The sequence below is a fragment of the Convolutriloba macropyga genome, chromosome 5 (assembly GCF_964194025.1).
Source record: "Convolutriloba macropyga chromosome 5, txConMacr16.3, whole genome shotgun sequence".
NCBI classification, from domain to species: domain Eukaryota; kingdom Metazoa; phylum Xenacoelomorpha; order Acoela; family Convolutidae; genus Convolutriloba; species Convolutriloba macropyga.
In genome coordinates, this window is record NC_134472.1 from 70423035 (window position 1) to 70443618 (window position 20584).

At 32.2% G+C, this 20584-nt stretch overlaps 1 protein-coding gene across 4 annotated transcripts in view; it reads right to left on the reverse strand.

Annotated features, from left to right (window-relative positions):
* LOC142339605 (gamma-aminobutyric acid receptor subunit alpha-2-like) overlaps nucleotides 1–20584 on the reverse strand; it is a 160507-nt gene that overhangs the window by 49638 nt on the left and 90285 nt on the right. The gene's annotated exons all lie outside the window — the stretch shown is intronic.

Below are 20584 nucleotides of genomic sequence, written 5' to 3' on the forward strand. Positions count from 1 at the left end.
TATATCCATCGTAGAGAGTTGAAACTGGTATCATTAGAAAGCTCGTCCAGAGTAGAATATGGAATTAAAAATATTTTGCTGATTTTCGTATTTTATGGGGAGTTATCGAGGTTTAAACTTTTGAGAAAATTAGAGTGAATTCCGTTGTTTTTATTCACATTTTCCGTAATTTTTGACCAAATCTTCGTTAATTTTGCTAAAAATCGTTAAAATTTTTACAAATAATGTTATTGAATTTACGGTTAAGAATAGAGAAGGCTCGCCAATTTGTTTTAATCGAGTTTTTTGGCTAATAATTTTTCGAATTTGAGACTTTTTTTAACTCAAAAAAGGCTCCAAATAAGCTTTTGTTCCCTACTTCGTTTAAATTTGCAGAAAGTAGAGACCAAACATCTGCTGCCACCATCTTTGAAAACTCCTCAAAAGAAAAGTTTACGTTTGTTTCCTATAGGAGTTCTCTGGAATTAAAGTTTTGCCGCTTTTTGAAAAATAAACCTAAAAATTATACTGTGTTTTTTTTGTTTGCGGTTTACTGAAATATTTCATTGAATAATTGATCTATTTTGCAAATATATGGACTAACTAAATGTTTTTATTGGATGTTGAGAAAAATCAGGGCTAGGGGTCAACTCAAGATGGATTCTTACAATCAATAATTATTGTGATTATATTAGGGCGCGGTCTTTTTCAAAAGTTTTTTCGCAGTTTTGTTTTTTTATGTTGATTACTGACATGAATTATTTCAAATCAGCGCCAATCAATTACTATCAATTCTAGAAAAAATCAAAACATTTGAAGATATAGTTTGTCTTCAGAGAAAAACGCATAATTTCTATGGCTTTGAAATTGTATTTTATTAAATTTTGAATGATTTCCTTTTGTTTTGGATTCATTTGTAATACTTTTTGCAGCCCCATAACTAAGTTTTATTAATTGAAGATTCCAATGCGTTTATAAAGAGCTGCAGGTGAGCTTATACAATGCTTTCAGTTATTATCTAATGCCTCTTATGAATTTGAAGGTATGTGTTTTAAGAGAAGTTTTGAAATCTGTCAATTTCCAATCTTCTTTCTGTCTACGTGTAGCTTTGTCACCAATTAAACAGGTCAAAATTTATTCCAAGTGGAGGAAAAAATACTCAATACAATTGTTTTATTTTCAAGTTAAGTTTTTTCGCTCTCTTACTACGAAACTTCATGAATGTTTTGTGAATTTTTGCATGTTTTCCTGTATTTGAGGTCGTTATTTATTTCCTTTTCAACTAACCATATTAATTATAGCTCCAATTGGTTTTGAAAAAAAGCACAAAATATACAAGTAATGACTTCCGTGAATAGCTGATTGTTTAAACGATTGCGAAGCTGTTCTCTCAAAACTTCTTGGATTAGTGTTTTTGCCTGTAATTGTGTTTTTTTTTTGGTTTTCATACGGCACATTCCTGTCAATCAAAACCCTAATTGCTTCTCTAAATTTTTATATGATAGTATTTACTGATATCAGATTAGAGCTAAAAAAATTTCATGACTTTCAATTAATTTTTTTAAGACATTAATTTTGTATTTCCCATTATTTGCAACTTTTCTTGTATCTGGGCTTATTGTTTGTTCTCTTTTCGACTTACCACAATAAAGATAGTTCTAGCTGGCATTGAGGAAATGCGCAAAAATACCAGTGTAAAGACTTCAGTGAATAGCCTATAGTTTCAACGGCTGAGGATCCGCGCTCTAATAAAATTTATTAGGATTTTCTTGTTTTTGCCTCTAAACGTCGTTCTTTTTTTGTCGTTCTGTATATTTATGACAGTCAAAGGCTTTGAACGCTTCCAAAAGTCTTTAATTGAATCGATTTCCCGATTGCAATTTATATTTAACAGTTTTGAAGACTTACAATTATTTTCTTTAAAGAATACAATTTTGTTAGTCCCATTTTTTTGTTATCTTTGTCATCAACAAGTAACTGAGTCTTATTGTTGACACAACTAATCAAATTTTGTTGCTCTAAACAATATTGCTGCAGTGGGTTATGTTTTAACAGATGTCTATAAAGCTTAGATATGTGTTTTCATAAGAATTTTTTGTGTTTCCGATACTTGTCAGTATTTGCGGTTCTTTTTGTTGTCTTTTCCACAAAGACGCTTTACCTAGAAGGCCCAGTTAAAATCAAAAAAGACTAAAGCAAAGCCTTTGATCGTCTTCGTCAAAGAAAATTTTTATTGGTATTATTTTGTAATATAGATATAATGGCTTCAACACTGTGGCTTTGATAAATTGTTTGTGAAACTTCTAATTTATTCAGTTAGTTTTCCAGTCGTTCAACATATTACGGATATAGACAAGTCTCAATTGCTTTACGTATAAATTAATGATCCGAGTTGATACGAAGTGGTTTCAATCAATTTGAAATTGGTGGTTTTCAAAAACTGAGAATTGTATTTTTGAACTTTGTCCTTTTTGCTCTTTATTGTCGGCCTGTCACCAAGTCACATTATTGAGAGGTATTAAATCTGATGCAATGAATATTTAATGAAGTACGGGTTGATTTGTTTAGATCGAGTTTTATCTTCATTTTGTTATTTTCTGTTTTTTAAATAAGTTCATCGAGTTTTGATCGGAATTAATATTTGCTAGTATTTGTTTTTGGGGGTCTCTCGTCCAGTACTTTCATTGCTGGCAAGTCTCATCCGCTCTCTAATCCAGCTTTTTTTCTCACTTTTCTCACAATTGTTTGTTTTCTCACAATTGTTTGTTGAAAGATATGAGTTTTTTCTCACAATTGTTTTTTTCTCACAATTGTTTGTTGAAAGATATGAGTTTTTGAACCATTTCTTTCTCTTCCTCATTTGGTAGACTCATATATCAAAAGGTGGATGGGCGGGGTCGGAACATCATGTGCGAACGCACATTACCGAGCCTTCTTGTTAAAATTTAAAAACAAAGTTACAAAAAACAAAACTACGGACGGAACTCTAAAAGTCACATTGTATTGAAACACATATTGTTGAAGTCAATAAAATCATAAGACAAAAACTGAAACCATATTTTTGGTTATTAATACAAATACAGTAGGATCGATTTGTCTGTAATCATACTACCAAAAAACAACAAAAAGAGCAAAACAGAAAATAAAAAATTATAACATCACAAATATTTTATTTAAACTTAGTGTCGACGACAACAACTTTCTCTTTGTAATTCCAGTGTGAATGAAATAACATTTTGATTTCTCGATGAGATCTTCGAAACCAAAAAGTGTGAACACTTCTTAAAGAAGTTGAGGTTCATTTACTATACACTTACTGAATAAAAAAAACCAAGCTGTGCATACAGTCCGGCCCATACTAATTGGGCAGAAAAAAAGTAAACATCTTCAAATTATTTACCTAGAGGGGTATTTTGATGTTTTTTGTCTCCGGGTACCAAGTTAGGATGAAAATTGTGGTCATTTTGACCTAAAAAATATTTAACTTATTGTGTCTGAAAATTTTTTTATGAGTTCCATTTAAACTTGCACTATTCAACAACAGAAGATTAGCACCATAGCAAAATGTAAACTATAGATTGTAAGCTCAGCATAGATAATTATGCAAATGTTGCATGTTTGACCAAAACTGAGAAGGAAGAAGCCTTGACATAAGAGAGAAGCTTTGAGGCTAAAAGAGAGAGCTTTGAGGTTAAAAAAAATCTTTTAGTACGGGTAACAAAAAGAGAAGAGATTAAAAGAGAAACTAAACGCAAGTTCGTTAACTCCAGGCATCTTGTGGTCATTTTGTAATCATCAATCACGTAATCATGACAATATGGCAACATTAATTACAAAATTCATTTTGCAATGAGCAATCTTTTGAGAAGAATAACTTTGTAAAAAAAACAGGTATTTATATCAATAACAGCTTCACATTTTTTTCGAACTTATGCTTTATATTTAACAGAAAGAAAATCTCTGTAATTTATCAAACTGGAAAATATCAATGAAAATAATCCGTAAAATTCAAAGCATTACGTTTAATTAAATATAAATTTAGTATTGGGCATCGGAAATCAAAAAAAGTTAATCTACAGCATCGACAAAATTTTTTTCACAAATTCAAAAAGGATTCAAAATTTGTCGATCCGACAAAAAAGTGGTAATCTATTCTTGAATTTTCCTACATATATTTGAAGTTTGAAACTTCTGTCTAAATTGAAAATAAGTCTCCTTGTACACAAGTGGAGAAACAGATCGTTCAATGATTACTGGCAAACAAAACCGTAATGGTTTAAAAAAATTAGTAAAAATATGAATGAGGTTCGGATCCAAGTTCTCCAATAAAGGTTGCCATAATATATCTCGTAATTAAAACTATATGAAACGATCCCTTAATTAAAGTACTTTATTCTTTTCTGATAGAGCTTTGAAAGTCAAGTAAATGATATTTTCCTTTTTTTAAATTTTTTTTTCATGTTTGAGTTAACCTTTTCGTGTAATTTGTTGAAAAAAAAATCTGACACAAGAAAACATTTTGTTTTGAAATGTGAGTTATTCCTTTATATTTGAAAATAAATTAATGCTATGGCTATTCAATTTTGACGGATTAGAGAGTTGTGAACAGAACATTTCAATAAACAATAAATCATAATGTTTGAAGATCCCAGAGTCGTTGCTAAAAAAACTTTTTCTGGCATCAATTCTCTTGATGTAATTTTGCAATGTTTGAGCAACTATCCTGCCTGAGGTATTAAAATTTGAATTAATTCAATGGATATTAAAATGTTCTCTTCATCTTGTTGAACTTTTCTCATCCACTAAATTTGATTTCCAACTTGATATTAGATTTTTTGACGTCTTGAGTAATATATGGATTGAAACTAATTAAAAAGCAAAATTCAGTCAATAAAAACAGGTGTTAAAAAGCAGTAGTCTAATCAACTTAGTTTACAGACGAACGTAACAAAAGAGTTCAATAACTCAGCTATATAGTAATTCCAATGATGAATAACGTATCTATTCAATTCAAACTAAAATTATATTTTGACATGGAGACACAGCTGTTTGGTACAGAAGGGTCATTTTGAAACACTTGTTACATTACAGTAACTTTTCAGAAAACTCAATTGCAAAAATCTAGAACAGAGCGGCTTAATTGACTCTCTGCCAATTTGCAGTTGACATTAAAGGCATGTTTTGCCATAATTAAGTAGACAACATAATCCCAAGTTCGGTTGTGGTAGTTTCATATCAAGACCCAGGGGCCTTTGAGGCACGGAAACGGCCCGCGAGGCATGGCCAAAGGATTAGATTTCTAATTAAATAACCATTATTATATACAAGATTAAAATTGGGGTGAAATGATTGAAGGGTTAATTGATAGAGGGGTTAAATGATAGAGGGGTGAATAAATCGGGGTTAAATGATAGAGGGATTAAATAAATAGGGGGTGAAAGCGGAGTACCGTTTTAAATAACTCCCGTTGCTATTACAAACAAAAAAATTAAAACTACCAAATAAAAAACAGCCGTTAAAATTACAAAATTTATAACCTACACCACACTGAAGTTCACCAGATGATATTTTTGCGCCACACTTTTCTGGTATAATGCTATACAAAAAATGGCGGAAAAAAGATATTCTGAGAACTTGCAATGTGGCGTAAGTTAAGCAACTGTTGTAATTGTGTTGAGTATTGATTGAAAAGATAACCACACTGTTGTTATCGAGCTCTCGAAGTTATTCACCCCCTCGGCTTCGGCCCAATGGCGGCAACTTCTCGATGATCGATGACTCTAACGACCGTGTGGTATTATTGATGAGTTTGCGTTTTTTTGTATGTTTAAGTATATGACCAATGCGGATAACCAATTGAGCGAAATGAAATAAACAAACAGAACTGACAATGACGTCACATGGATTACAAAATGCTGGGAAACTTCGAAACATGGAGACGCAGAGATTTATAGGAAAACTTTGTGGTGCATTATCAGTAAATACAGCGTGCAGAGTTGAACCTATCGGATCAGTCATGAACAGACCAACTAGCGAGATAGCATTTCTTGGATATGACCTTGACGATGACCTTGACGATATTGACGATGACCTTGATTTGAACCATTGTTTAAAGATTTAATATTAAAAAAAAAAACGGATCTATTCTGATTGCCCCCCCCCCCCAGCTTACTGAGCATAAATCTTTTATGACCCCCAGGCGCACGTGCTATTTTCGTACATAGTAACGTGCTATATAACAACAGATAATTTGTAACTGGGGGTCATAAAAAACACTAGGGGGGGGGGGGGACAGAATAGATCCTAAAAAACTAATAAACCATTTGGCCTAAATCGAAACTTGCTGCAATTCAAATTTTGATGTTAAACGAACATTGCATGTCTTGTTTTTACAGAAAAAAACGGCGCCGAAAATCAGGGTTAAAAACTCCGATTTCACGTCTTTGCCTTTGTGTCTTGGGTCATAGTTCTAAAACTTTGTCATAGAGTTAATTACTGGATTATTCGTATAAAAATTTCAAGTTTTAGAGTGTAGAGGAAATTCGGGTCTTTCTCATTGTAGCCCCCCACGAAATTATAACCCCCTATTAAAATTATTGGGGGGGGGGGGTTTATGGGTTCTATGACAAATAAGCTGGGGGGAGGGGGGGGGGACCCGGAATTTCAACTAAAAAACTAATGTTAGTACAGCAACATGTTATTTTTTTTTAAATATTCCGGATTCACAGATTAGCATTTATCAATAGCGAGCGTGTTATACATAAGTTGTAATTCATATATAAACAGTTTTAGTAACAGTTTTAACAAATATTAACAGTAATAAACCAATATCAGCATGAATTCTCGTGAACTGAAAATCTGCAAAAAATATAACCGACGATAGATTATTACAGAATGTGTATTGACTCACAATTAATGATTTATTTTGATAGTTTTGTCTGGTAATTCTTTTGTGAGACAACAGAAGACGTTTTTATTAACAAAATTACTGCCTTTCTATTTAAAACATCATCAAAACAATCAATTAAAATTCAATATGTTATGTAAATGTTTATACCTTGGCTGCATAACTTCACCAAAAATCTCAATTCAATGCTTTCTTTTGAGAAAATTGCTTTTGTCTCGCAGTGACAAGTTAAGTACCTTGTCTTTGATTCTTCAGATTAATCAGTTGTTAAAAACAGTTATTTAATTGAAACTCGAAAATAAATCAATAAAATTACGTGGTATACACAATTTAGCTGTCTAAACGTATTCTATGAGTGATTGCATTAAACTTCATGTCCAGCTATTATTAAAAAAATAGCTCATCAGCAACTAAGATATTTTTTGATTGAAAACTTAAGAATAGTTAATTCTAGGTTTCTGTATTATGTCCTCATACTGAAGTAAATTGATACAAATTTTGGCAACAAATTTTTTCAATTTATGAGACAGAAAAGCTGATAAAATTTGGAGCGAACATACCATGAAAAACTAAGAAAATCAAACGGCACTGTTTCAGCATATCACTTTGTTAATTGTTTCTTCATGTTGATGACAAAAAAGTAGTATTATAACCTCTTCTGACCTTCTATTTTATATATGCCTTCTGTAATTTTTCTAAAATGCTTCATCGGAAGCATCAGAAATCTAAACATAAAGTAGGAGTCCAAACGAAGGGGATATCGTCAAACAAGACTTATTTTATTGTCTGTTAAGCAGATGAACGGACGTTATCCATTGATTATTAAATTTTTCCGCCTGAAAATGGGAATCAAAATCTGTTGGACATTAACCATTGTAGTTTATTTAATTGCGCAGAGATTGAGATTGGATTATTATAGGCTATGAGAGCTATTTTCTAGGAAATTAATCGAAATATGAGCTTTTTTAAAAATTTTTTACCTCTTTTATTAATAGACGTGGGGAAGACCAACATCCAATATCTGCCTGAAAAAAATGAAATTGCATCATTCACAAATTTTAATTTTTATAGGTAAGGACTTCTCATACAAATTTAAATTTGGGACAGATTTGAGACAATTATAAATTTGTCGGAGAGTTCTAACTGGATAAATAAGTGTTACTTTGAAGAGATGTAAAAAATGATGCAAAAATGATGATTTTTCTCAAATGAATTCAAATAAAATGTCACATAGCTCCGCAGAAAAAATTCATTCAAAAATTTCGAAACAAAAAAGGCTTCTAAACTCTGCAAATCTGATACAACAATAGGTAAAGTTGAAGAGCAATTGCCATTAAAGCCTGTGCACGAGATTTGCTCTCCTTGCCAAAAAATAGGCTATTTGATTTTGGGTAGCTTTTTCTTCTACGATACAAGCAGAAATTATAGAAAAATATGCATGAAGAAAAGCAAATGCTCTTCCTGTTTTTAAACCATGCGTTTGAATAGCGGGTATTCAAAACAAAACAAAAACAAACATGACTTCACAAAAAATCAAGTTCTTTCGGTGAGATGTTTAATCAAACAAAACCAAAAAGTTTAAGCAAGATTTCAGTTCCCCAAAATTCAGTTTTCAAAAAAGCGTGTTATAATAATGACAAAAAACGGGAATGGCTTTTTGAGAGACTGAATCTAGATTATGTTGGGATCCAAGTATTATTGGAAGTTTGAAATGGCCAATTTTAGATGTAGATAAAACAAAACGCTTAATAATTCATTTTCTAAACTGAATATTTCTTATGTTAAAAGACTTTAAAGGAAAAATGGGATTTACAAAATGAAAGATCGAACTATACATCATTACTACAGAAAGCAAATCCTAAAACCAACTTCATTTAAGTTAAAATGGTATCCAATTTCGATCCATTTTATATAAATTATAAAATTTATATAAAATCATGAAAAAATTATATAAAAATCATGATATGTGGATGCGTGTGTGTGTGTGTGTGTGTGTGTGTGTGTGTGTTTGTGTGTGTGAAAATTGCTTATGGTTATACATTCTATACAATCAATGCCATATGAAAAAATACAACAACTTACCTTAAGTGTTCGGTTCATTTTGCCAAAAAGATCAAATTAACATGTCCAATTTTTTTCAATGGTTTCTCCTCATTAGTTAGTTGTCGAGAAAAGAGAATTACGCTACTTTTTTCATAGAAATGTATAACAAAGCATTGTTTTTCCTATTTCAAGAATTTTCAAGTTGTTGATGCCATGTTTTTTTCTTTTATGGCGACAAAAAATTCTGTATGAATAAAGTTTTAACAAGTCATGACCAGTATATAAAAATTCTTCTTCATCAATGACTTTAATTTTTGTTGCTGAGAGAAATCTAATATTCCTTAGCTGGTAAAGCCTGAAAAATTTTTTATAGTAAGAAATTGACAACGCTTTGTTTATTTTTCTGTTCAAAATAAACCAGACATTCTACTACGTCGATAAATTATGGTCATTTTTGTAAAAAATTCCAATTAGCAAAGAATAAGTAAGAATCAGAAGGCTAGCAGCAGAAAAGTATTGGAATCATGTAATCAAAAGGCTCAATCCTCTACAGAAACAGGTTAGAAACTTCACACAAATTGCGCAATCAATGACAAAATTCTTCAGGGTCAGAAAAAAATTAAATTGTTCTCCTCATATATATGGTTTAAAAACTTATGCCGACAGTTTTTTTGAAAACTTTCATAAACCGTACTAATCGAAACTCATTTATATCTGTAAAAATAGTTTCAAGTTCTTTTTACTGAAAACAATTACCAACAACCTGAAGAATGAAAGTTCTTATAAAATATATTATTTTTATTTCTGTAGAAAATTGAGTCATATGGCTTCTGATTTTTGCTGTTCATCCTCTTTTAACCAAAAGCGAAGCCTTACCAATTGAAAAAAAGCAGGAACCCACGCTTTCAGATTACAGAAAAAAGTTTACATCAAATCGTTGCCTGATTTAAGCACCCAAAAATAATTGAAACAAATGAGTCTCCTTATTGAAACCAAAAAATTTGAATTTAAAGGAGTATTTGAATTAATTTGAGTTATTTGACTTTGACAATTGGGCAACAAAATTTAATGAAACTAAAAATAGAGTAAAGTTAGGAATGCTAAATAAAACTGAAACATGTTAATTTGATTTGATATATGGTTTTAGCAAAGTAAAAAAGTGTTCTAGCAAAACACGAAGACTTTGAAATAGAATTTTGTAACTTTTCATTATCACCCAAATACAAATGTCATAATTTTAAGAACTTTTGCGGCTGATTTGCACAGAGGCAGTTCCACTTAATCTATGGCTTATGTATCGTAATTGAATTGTGCAAAAAATTCTTCATCAGAAAAATATTTTGAAATATTCCAACTTCCACCTGAACAAACGATTAAAACTGACTTTTTACGCATTTAGTTTGCAAATTTGCAAAAATTAATAATAACGAAATTGTTCAAATAATTAAAATGGTTTAAGATCGATTAATCAACTTCACAGTTTGCTGCGTAAGAGTTGAGTTTTTTATGCGTGACATTTTGTAGTGTTGCTTGATTTAACTTGCAGCTTATGCTGAAAATTTATCTATGTTAGAATATCGATCAAACTATAGTCATGAACTTAGTGAGAATTAATAGAAAGAAAGTTTAACTTACCAGACTACCAAGACAGGAGAAAATTGAGTTTAATCACAAGATTTATATAAATGAATCGTCAAGAAATGGTGCTTAGAAAAAATATTCAGTGAATCTAGATAACTATTCTTAGAGTGAGCTTATTTGATGTAAAATCTCCAGCATGTATTGAATGATTATGATACCACCGGAACTGTGAACGAATTCTAAGAAAAGTGTAAATGCATACCATCAATTGTATCCCCTGCGACTGATTGCTAGGAAATATGCAGAAGCAAACCATATTGGGTGACCTTTGCAAACCCAACTGTAAACCATGTTGCTAAGATTATTTTTGCATCTTGACTTTCTTGCACTGATAATGGGTATATATACAGCTGATTTTTGAGCCTTTTTCATCCCCAAATGATTTCGCCATCTTGATCTAATAATCAGATCTCTCCTGTAAATCTCTAAATTCTACTGTAAAATATCATTTTTGTTAATCTTTCATTTTGAGAAATTAATTTTTCTACTTAGTTAAAAACGCCTTTAATCCGCTTGCGAAAACCCATAACCCAACAATTTGAGCTATTTTTTCCTGTGAACTCAAAGATTTGAAATAAAGCAGTTTCAAAAATTTAATCTTTCAAAAAATGCCTTAATTATTTGATACAGCAGATTCATAATTTGATGCAGGGAGGCAGGGGGACTATGAATCTCAATTTGTCAAACAATGTTTCGAGATCTATGAAAAAAATCATTCGTCTCTATGCGAAATAGATTAATTATAATTCGATATAGCGGACTTTTGACTAAGTTCAGACCATAAATTTCAAGTCATATTTCTAGCAGAGGTAACGTGTCTAAGCACTCCACCGATACTTGCGATACTTGTCGAAGTGCGTAACATGAAATAATTGACCTTTTATCATGTAAACAGTGAAAGACCCGTACAATCAAGAGGGCCTCAAAACAGTCATATTGGCCCAAATCGAAAATTAGCGTCGTGAGCCGAATGGTTATTTGCCATGCAATTTGGCAACGTTTGATATGGATTTATTTTTCGGATATTAGTCATCCCGAGATGAAGTTAGCCTATGGTAATTTATCATAGAAGGAGGATCTTTTCCGTTTGTGACAGCCTCCTCCCCCCCCCCCCCCCAGCCCCCAGTACGTTATGCTCCCCCAGTTAGATATAGTGTCATTACATGATAAACTTTATTTAAAATTGTCACGTGCGTGGGGGGTGCAAATAATATGCACCCACTAAGCTGGGGGGGCACAAACGGAAATGATCCTAAAAGAAACTTTACCTCAACTTCGAAGTTAGTTTAGAGGTGAAATTCCATTTATGATAACCTAATAGGGTAACTAGAATCATAGATGTACTAGGGAATCTAATCTGTTTCCCCCCGTGTTTTTTACGCCTCCCCCGTGTTTTTTACGCCCCCCGTTACAAATTATATGTTGTTATATAGCACGTTACTATGTAAAAAATATAAACCCACTAAGCTGGGGGGGGTGCAAAACGGAATAAATCCGTTCTAGGATTTATTCAAAACGGAATAAATCCGAATGCCATTTTTGAAGTTATTGATTTGAGCTCTTATCTTTTATTACAAATGTCATAATTTTAAGAACTTTTGCGGCTGATTTGCACAGAGGCAGTTCCACTTAATCTATGGCTTATGTATCGTAATTGAATTTTGCAAAAAATTCTTCATCAGAAAAATATTTTGAAATATTCCAACTTCCACCTGAACAAACGATTAAAACTGACTTTTTACTTATTTAGTTTGCAAATTTGCAAAAATTAATCATAACGAAATTGTTCAAATAATTAAAATGGTTTAAGATCGATTAATCAACTTCACAGTTTGCTGCGTAAGAGTTGAGTTTTTTATGCGTGACATTTTGTAGTGTTGCTTGATTTAACTTGCAGCTTATGCTGAAAATTTATCTATGTTAGAATATCGATCAAACTATAGTCATGAACTTAGTGAGAATTAATAGAAAGAAAGTTTAACTTACCAGACTACCAAGACAGGAGAAAATTGAGTTTAATCACAAGATTTATATAAATGAATCGTCAAGAAATGGTGCTTAGAAAAAATATTCAGTGAATCTAGATAACTATTCTTAGAGTGATCTTATTTGATGTAAAATCTCCAGCATGTATTGAATGATTATGATACCACCGGAACTGTGAACGAATTCTAAGAAAAGTGTAAATGCATACCATCAATTGTATCCCCTGCGACTGATTGCTAGGAAATATGCAGAAGCAAACCATATTGGGTGACCTTTGCAAACCCAACTGTAAACCATGTTGCTAAGATTATTTTTGCATCTTGACTTTCTTGCACTGATAATGGGTATATATACAGCTGATTTTTGAGCCTTTTTCATCCCCAAATGATTTCGCCATCTTGATCTAATAATCAGATCTCTCCTGTAAATCTCTAAATTCTACTGTAAAATATCATTTTTGTTAATCTTTCATTTTGAGAAATTAATTTTTCTACTTAGTTAAAAACGCCTTTAATCCGCTTGCGAAAACCCATAACCCAACAATTTGAGCTATTTTTTCCTGTGAACTCAAAGATTTGAAATAAAGCAGTTTCAAAAATTTAATCTTTCAAAAAATGCCTTAATTATTTGATACAGCAGATTCATAATTTGATGCAGGGAGGCAGGGGGACTATGAATCTCAATTTGTCAAACAATGTTTCGAGATCTATGAAAAAAATCGTTCGTCTCTATGCGAAATAGATTAATTATAATTCGATATAGCGGACTTTTGACTAAGTTCAGACCATAAATTTCAAGTCATATTTCTAGCAGAGGTAACGTGTCTAAGCACTCCACCGATACTTGCGATACTTGTCGAAGTGCGTAACATGAAATAATTGACCTTTTATCATGTAAACAGTGAAAGACCCGTACAATCAAGAGGGCCTCAAAACAGTCATATTGGCCCAAATCGAAAATTAGCGTCGTGAGCCGAATGGTTATTTGCCATGCAATTTGGCAACGTTTGATATGGATTTATTTTTCGGATATTAGTCATCCCGAGATGAAGTTAGCCTATGGTAATTTATCATAGAAGGAGGATCTTTTCCGTTTGTGACAGCCTCCTCCCCCCCCCCCCCCCAGCCCCCAGTACGTTATGCTCCCCCAGTTAGATATAGTGTCATTACATGATAAACTTTTATTTAAAATTGTCACGTGCGTGGGGGGTGCAAATAATATGCACCCACTAAGCTGGGGGGGGGGCACAAACGGAAATGATCCTAAAAGAAACTTTACCTCAACTTCGAAGTTAGTTTAGAGGTGAAATTCCATTTATGATAACCTACTAGGGTAACTAGAATCATAGATGTACTAGGGAATCTAATCTGTTTCCCCCCGTGTTTTTTACGCCTCCCCCGTGTTTTTTACGCCCCCCGTTACAAATTATATGTTGTTATATAGCACGTTACTATGTAAAAAATATAAACCCACTAAGCTGGGGGGGGGGGGGGGGGGCAAAACGGAATAAATCCATTCTAGGATTTATTCAAAACGGAATAAATCCGAATGCCATTTTTGAAGTTATTGATTTGAGCTCTTATCTTTTATTTCAAATTTTGAACAAGAAAAGCCCTTTATAGCCCCCCCCCCCCCCCCCATGAAATTATAGCCCCCATTATGGTATAATTAACATGATTGGGGGCTATAGGTTATCTGACCACTAAGCTGGGGGGGGGGGGGGGCTATAATGGGAAAGACCCCAAGAAAAATTAAAAAATTTCCTCGCATTCGCGGTTGAATTCTGTTTTCATGTTGCTTTTTATCAGCGAATAAATTGTCACGTGACCGACATTACGATAAGTCAGCCATGGAATCAAAACTAATTGGAACAGCCTGTTCTGAATAGCATCGACACTAAAAAGTTATTGCAAGTCAAGATTTATAGTTGGATAATATAAACATCAGAAAAGTGTAACAGGATTGTAAAATTTACAGTCAGATCTGAAAAGAGAACAAATTAGTTCCTGAAGAAATAAAATTTCACATTTCGATCACAGTTGTTTACAGCTTACTCAATGATTATTGCTAGGGTGTGTTCAGTTGTAAACAATGTCCTCCAAATTATTGACATTGACGTCTACCAAGTGTTGTAATGGTTCACTATAAATAAGCCCAAGTTTAAAAGTAAACAATTGTACATGCATTTTTTTTAAAAAAGTGTGAACAAAAACCAAAAGTTGCTATCAAATAATTTCTGTGGGAAAAAGTGACAATATTGAACACCTCAATACGCAAATCAAGATTTTTGATCAGTTTAAATCGTCGGATTAACTTCGCCAAAACCGACCAAAGTCTTTATGTTTTTCGTCGGTTTCCGCGGCTTTTGTTGATTTGGATAAAAAAGACAGCTTTAAGAAAACGATGATAACCAGTTACATTTTTTGCGTAAATGACTGAAGAAAGCAACAAAACGCGACCAAGAACGATGCTTCTAACATATGTTTTGCCGATTTTTCTCATAACGTGTCAAACAAAATTGTCAAAGAAAAAACTTCATTTATTTTTCTTGTTGAGTTGTTGGAAAAACGATAGGAAGGAAGGAATTTCACCACAATTACAAAAAACGGCTCTACGCATTTTTATGATAATTTTTCTCCACCATGCATTCAAACTTGTGGCTAATTTTGAGAAATTTGAGAAGAAAAATCGCAAAAAATTTGCAGCGTATATATAGGCAAAGTATATTTTCAAAGGGACAACTAATAGAAAATATTGAACCTGTCAGGATAATCTCAAATCTATTTTTGAGGTCACCAGAATTGGTTACCAGAGCTTGCATTTAGTGATGCAGTTTTTCTAGTTGAAGATATTAATAGTTAAAATTAAAAATTTTAAAATAAAAACTAAATCATTTGATTTTTCCTTTGAAATATATGGTGAGATTGTGAAATTTAATTAAGCAGATGACTTTTTTTTCATCTAAGTAAAGATGGTTTTTACTGGTGTGATCGGGCTTGTTTTGTGCCTTGTGCTACAAATGTTTTGAAAAATAAATTAAAACTTGGAACAACAACAAAATTTGAAACTTTTTTTAATTGTTTTTTGTTTTACCAAACAAATGAAAACTACTATTATTTGTGCTAATGAATTGGCGGTTGATAACTAAGGAAGACAGGCCAATTTTAGTGGCATTTATTTATTAGGAGTTTTTACATTAGAGAAAATAGTTGACAGGGTAGTGCGTCAAAATTGTCCCAAAATTTTTTTTGTTGATTGTTGATAATGCATCAGTTCAAGATGGCCGCCTAGCAATATTTTAAAAACCTAAAATTTTAACCGCCAAAAATGTGGGCAACTAATGTATAACACAGTCAAAAAGAGACCGAACTCTCCCCTAAAAGAGACCGAACAATTTAAGAAATTATTTTACTAAAAATGTGTTTTCTTGAAGCTCGAGAACAAAAGCTCGAGAACCCAAACAGTTGAGATTGTAGTAAATAGAGTACAATTATTAACAGCAAAAACTCGCATAATCTTCTTGAGCATTAATTTTTAGCAATCTTTTCTGAATTTTGTTATAAGGGTTCAATTGTTCAAAAAATATCCAATCAATTATGCAATAATTTAGGCTTTTCTTCGAGGTACAGAATCATGTAACTAAATGATAGCATCGCTCAAATCAAAATTAGCAAAAAAAACGAGTGGTTTGTTCAGCTTTATATTGAGATAAATACAACAGAAGTTGCAACAGAAACGAGCGTTTTCGACAAATTGTGGGCACATTGATTTCAATTTTTGTTCCGACCCTCTTGAGGGGGGAGGAACTATATACTCAACTGGGTTTTTTTTTGTTCCGTGAATTTTCGCCGCTCGATATATTCATCGTAGAGAGTTGAGACTGGTATCATTAGAAAGCTCGTCCAGCGTAGAATATTGAATTAAAAAGATTTTTTTAATTTTCGTTTTCTACAGGGAGTTATCGAGGCTTAAACTTCTGAGAAAAGAAGAGTGAATTCACGTTGTTTTTATTCACATTTTCCGGAATTTTTGCCTAAATTTTCATCAATTTTGCTAAAATTTGTTTAATTTTTAAGAATAGTGTCGTTGATTTTATTTTTGAAGACGAACCAGCATTTTTGATTGTTTTGATTTAATTTTTTGGTCAAAAAATCTGGATAAACATTTCAAAATTTAGCCTTTTTCATCAACAACAGCACGAAATAAGCTACTTTAGTCCACTTTGATTAAATTTGCCTACATTACACCCCCAAACAACACTCATACAATCTTTGTAGACTCAGAGAGGGGCTATTTCTACTTCAGAGTCCGCAGATAGTGCCTTGTAGTTAAAACTTTGCCGTTTTTTGCTAACTATACTCGTTGATTATCAAAAATGCAAAATTTATTTTGAGTTTCAACTCAGAAATTATCTATATCTACAACATTCGAAAAATCAATTGTTCTTAACGGACAATAAGTATTAACAGGGGTAGTTTTGGGCCAATCTTGGACTGTTACAATCCAAAAAAAATCGGGTTGTAATCAGTCGGTCTTTTTTTTAAAAAAAAAAGACTTTTTTTTTAATAATAAAGAACAGAACATATCAAATCAAAGCTCAGGAGTGATAGGTCCAACCAATTCGCTTGCTAAACAGCTCCAGGCTAATGCATTTAGTTTTTTAATTGAAAGTTTATGGTCGTTTCTTTTTTAAAAATAATTGACTTTTCAATAAATAATGGCTTAATTAACTTTTCCTCTTTTTTTTCTTATTTTGTTCAACTTCCAGCTTAGTGTCAGCAAAAAAAGACTGCTTCTTCTTTCTATTGAGTTAACATTTATTCTCGGTTGCAGTTTTAAGCCTGAAATTATTGTTTTCTGGCTTTGATACTACAAGATTTTAGATTTTTGTTTGTTTTGATATTTGCCAGTTTTTCACGTTTTCTAATTTTGTCACATTATCACATTATTGACAGTTCTCATGTCACCTTATTAGCATTCAAATTAAAACACAATTGAACATATTAAAATCCTGAAAGATATAAATCATCGTTTTAATGGCCTCGACGCCTCTTTCTTGAAGAAATCAATTGAATTTTTTAATTTTGTCTTAACTGTCTTTTATACTTTGTCGTTTCCGTCGTATGAAATTTCCTGTATAGTGATAGCTTTCATTTGCTTTTCATGGAAGAATAGAAAAACCGATATTCTGATATTAGCAGATAGCTGATGGCTTTTATGACTTTCAAACCCATCGTTTTCCAAAATTAAAAAAAAACTTTTTTAACTTCGCAATTTTGTTCTTTTTATGTTTCTTTTTGTTACCTAATCTCGTTAGTTGATTACAGGTCAAATATGACATTATGGGTGTCAAGGGAATAAAAGAGACTGGTGTCCCAAAATCTTTTTTTAAACATTTTGTTATGACCTTACTGGCTTCGACACCGCTTTTTCACAAAAAAAAAATTAAATTAAAAATTAAAATTCTTTTTGTAGATGCAAGAAATATTCTGGATAATTACAGGTCTCGAGGGTTTCCTTTTCATGAAAAAACGACGATATTTAAATAGCTCTTTTTGTAATTAATGCCTTTCATGACATTGAATGTAATTTTGTTTCGAAAAAAAAATTAAAAGTATTACATACTTTAGCACTTCGCTTTTTTGTCTACTTGTTACCTAGTCTTACTAATGAATGGCCACGTACTACATTATAGTTGTTTGAAGAAGGCGCAATCAAATATATTTTGAGTGCCAAAATTTGGCTTGACGGTTTTGACAGCGTTTTCTGGCAAGTTTCAATTGAAATTTTGTTTGTTCTTTGTTGTTCTTTTTAGCCGCTCTAAAAAATGAATAAGGTCAGGTCCTAATGCCCTTCTATAGAAGCAGTGGTAATCGCAAATTTGTGGTAATAATAATTTATTCCTAATTGTATTTATTACTTTGAAGTTAATTGTTTCAAAAAAATAAGTTAATTTTTTTTACTTTTCTGTTTTTGTTCTTTTTTGTATAATTGTTACCAAACCTTTTGATGGACTGGTCGCATATGTTTTCTGGTGATTTATAAGTTATTTTCGTTTAGTTTCAGGTTTATCTGACGGTATGTTGACTTTGTTATTAAATTTAGTTTTTAAGAGGGACATAAATTTTTTGATGTAATTAATGTTTGTTGTTGTTGTTGTTTGATTTTGCTGTTCGTTTTGACTCGCTTTCTTAATATTGACATATTACAGCAATCTAATGCATCAATTTTTACTCCACTGAGTTATTTGTTTTGGAGGTTATCTTATCGTTCATACAGAATTTTTTCAAAAAGACTTGGGCTTTTTTGGGATTCGCAAAAAATAATTTTTGGGTTTTTCTATCTGTTCCTCATTTGGTAGACAATTATGCCAAAATTGTGGATGGGCGGGGTCGGAACCTTATGTGCCATTGCACATTACCGAGCCGCCTTGTTTAAAATATAAATTTGCCTGAAATCGCCCAAGTATGATCATGAAGAAAAAATGCTGAAGTATGTTTGAATTACGAACTAACAAAATTTGCGGAAATTTCCTCTTTAATTTTACGCTATCATGGTTCTTCAGGATTACTTTTTGGTGTGGGGATACCTAATTAGCTCGTGTGGCCAAAAACCTAAAAGGATATATACAGAATTTGACCATTTAATTTGACCGCTCGCAGAAAATGATGAAAAAAAAGTGCAATCGAAGAGTGGGCAATGTTGGCTACAACGACGATGAGGCCTGGGGTGCGTCCCAAATTACCCGATTTGAAAGATATTTAATAATCGAGTACTTTCCCCCCATATATTGTCAAATGGAATGCCTCAATAGCTGAATAAACAAACAAGGCAGCTCATAGCACTCGTTGAACAACTTTTTCTCGTTCAATTGATGACGACGGGCATCAATGACCATAGCTAAGATTTTTGAAATCAACAAGGCGGCTCAGTAATGTGCGACGGTGCATAAGGTTCCGACCCCGCCCATCCACAATTTTGGCATAATTTTCTACCAAATGAGGAACAGATAGAAAAACCCAAAAACTATTTTTTGGGAAGCCCAAAAAACCCAAAAAAGCCCAAGTATTTTTCGAAAAAATTAAGTATGATCGATAAGATAGCTTCCAAAGCAAATAACGCAGTGGAGTAAAAATTGAAGCATTAGATTGCTGTGATATGCCAATATTAAGAAAGCGAGTCAAGACGAACAGCAAAATCGAACCACAACAACAACAACAAACATTAATTACGTCAAAAACTTTATGTCCGTTTTACAAAACAAAATTTTTATAACAAAGTCCACATACCGTCAGATATACCTAAAACTAAACAAAATAACTTAGAAATCACAAGAAAAGATACGGACCGGTCCATAAAAAGGTTTGGTAACAATTAGGAAAATAAGAACAGTAAAGTTAAAGTTGGCTTATTTTTTTTTTAAAATTAACTTCAAAGTAATGAAAACCAATAGAAATCAAGTAAAATATCCCAAAGGTTTGCGGTTACCAATGTTTCTATCGAAGGGCATTAGGAACTGTCCTTATTCATTTTTTTAAGCGGCTAAATAGAACAACAAAAAACAACAAACAAAAATTCAATTGAAACTTGCCAGAAAACGCTGTCAAAACCGTCAAGCCAAAATTTGGCCCCCAAAATATATTCGATTGCGCCCTCTTCAAACACCGATAATGTAGTATGTGACCATTTGTTAGTTAGACTAGGTAACAAGTAGACAAAAAAGAGAAAAGGTCAAAACTATGCAATAATTTTTGTTTTTTTCGAAACAAAATTTTATCCAAAGTCATGGAAGACATTAAATACAAAATGCAATATTTAAAAAATTAATTATTTTTATTATCGTTTATTCATCCAAAGGAAGCCTTTGACACCTGCAGTTATCCAGAATATGTCTTGCAACTACAAAAAGAACGTCAAAAATGACAAAACTCAAACTAATTTACTTTTTTTGTGAAGAAACCGGTGTCGAAGTCATTAATGTCATGACGCATTCTTTAAAGAACTAGATTTTGGGACATAAGTCCCTTT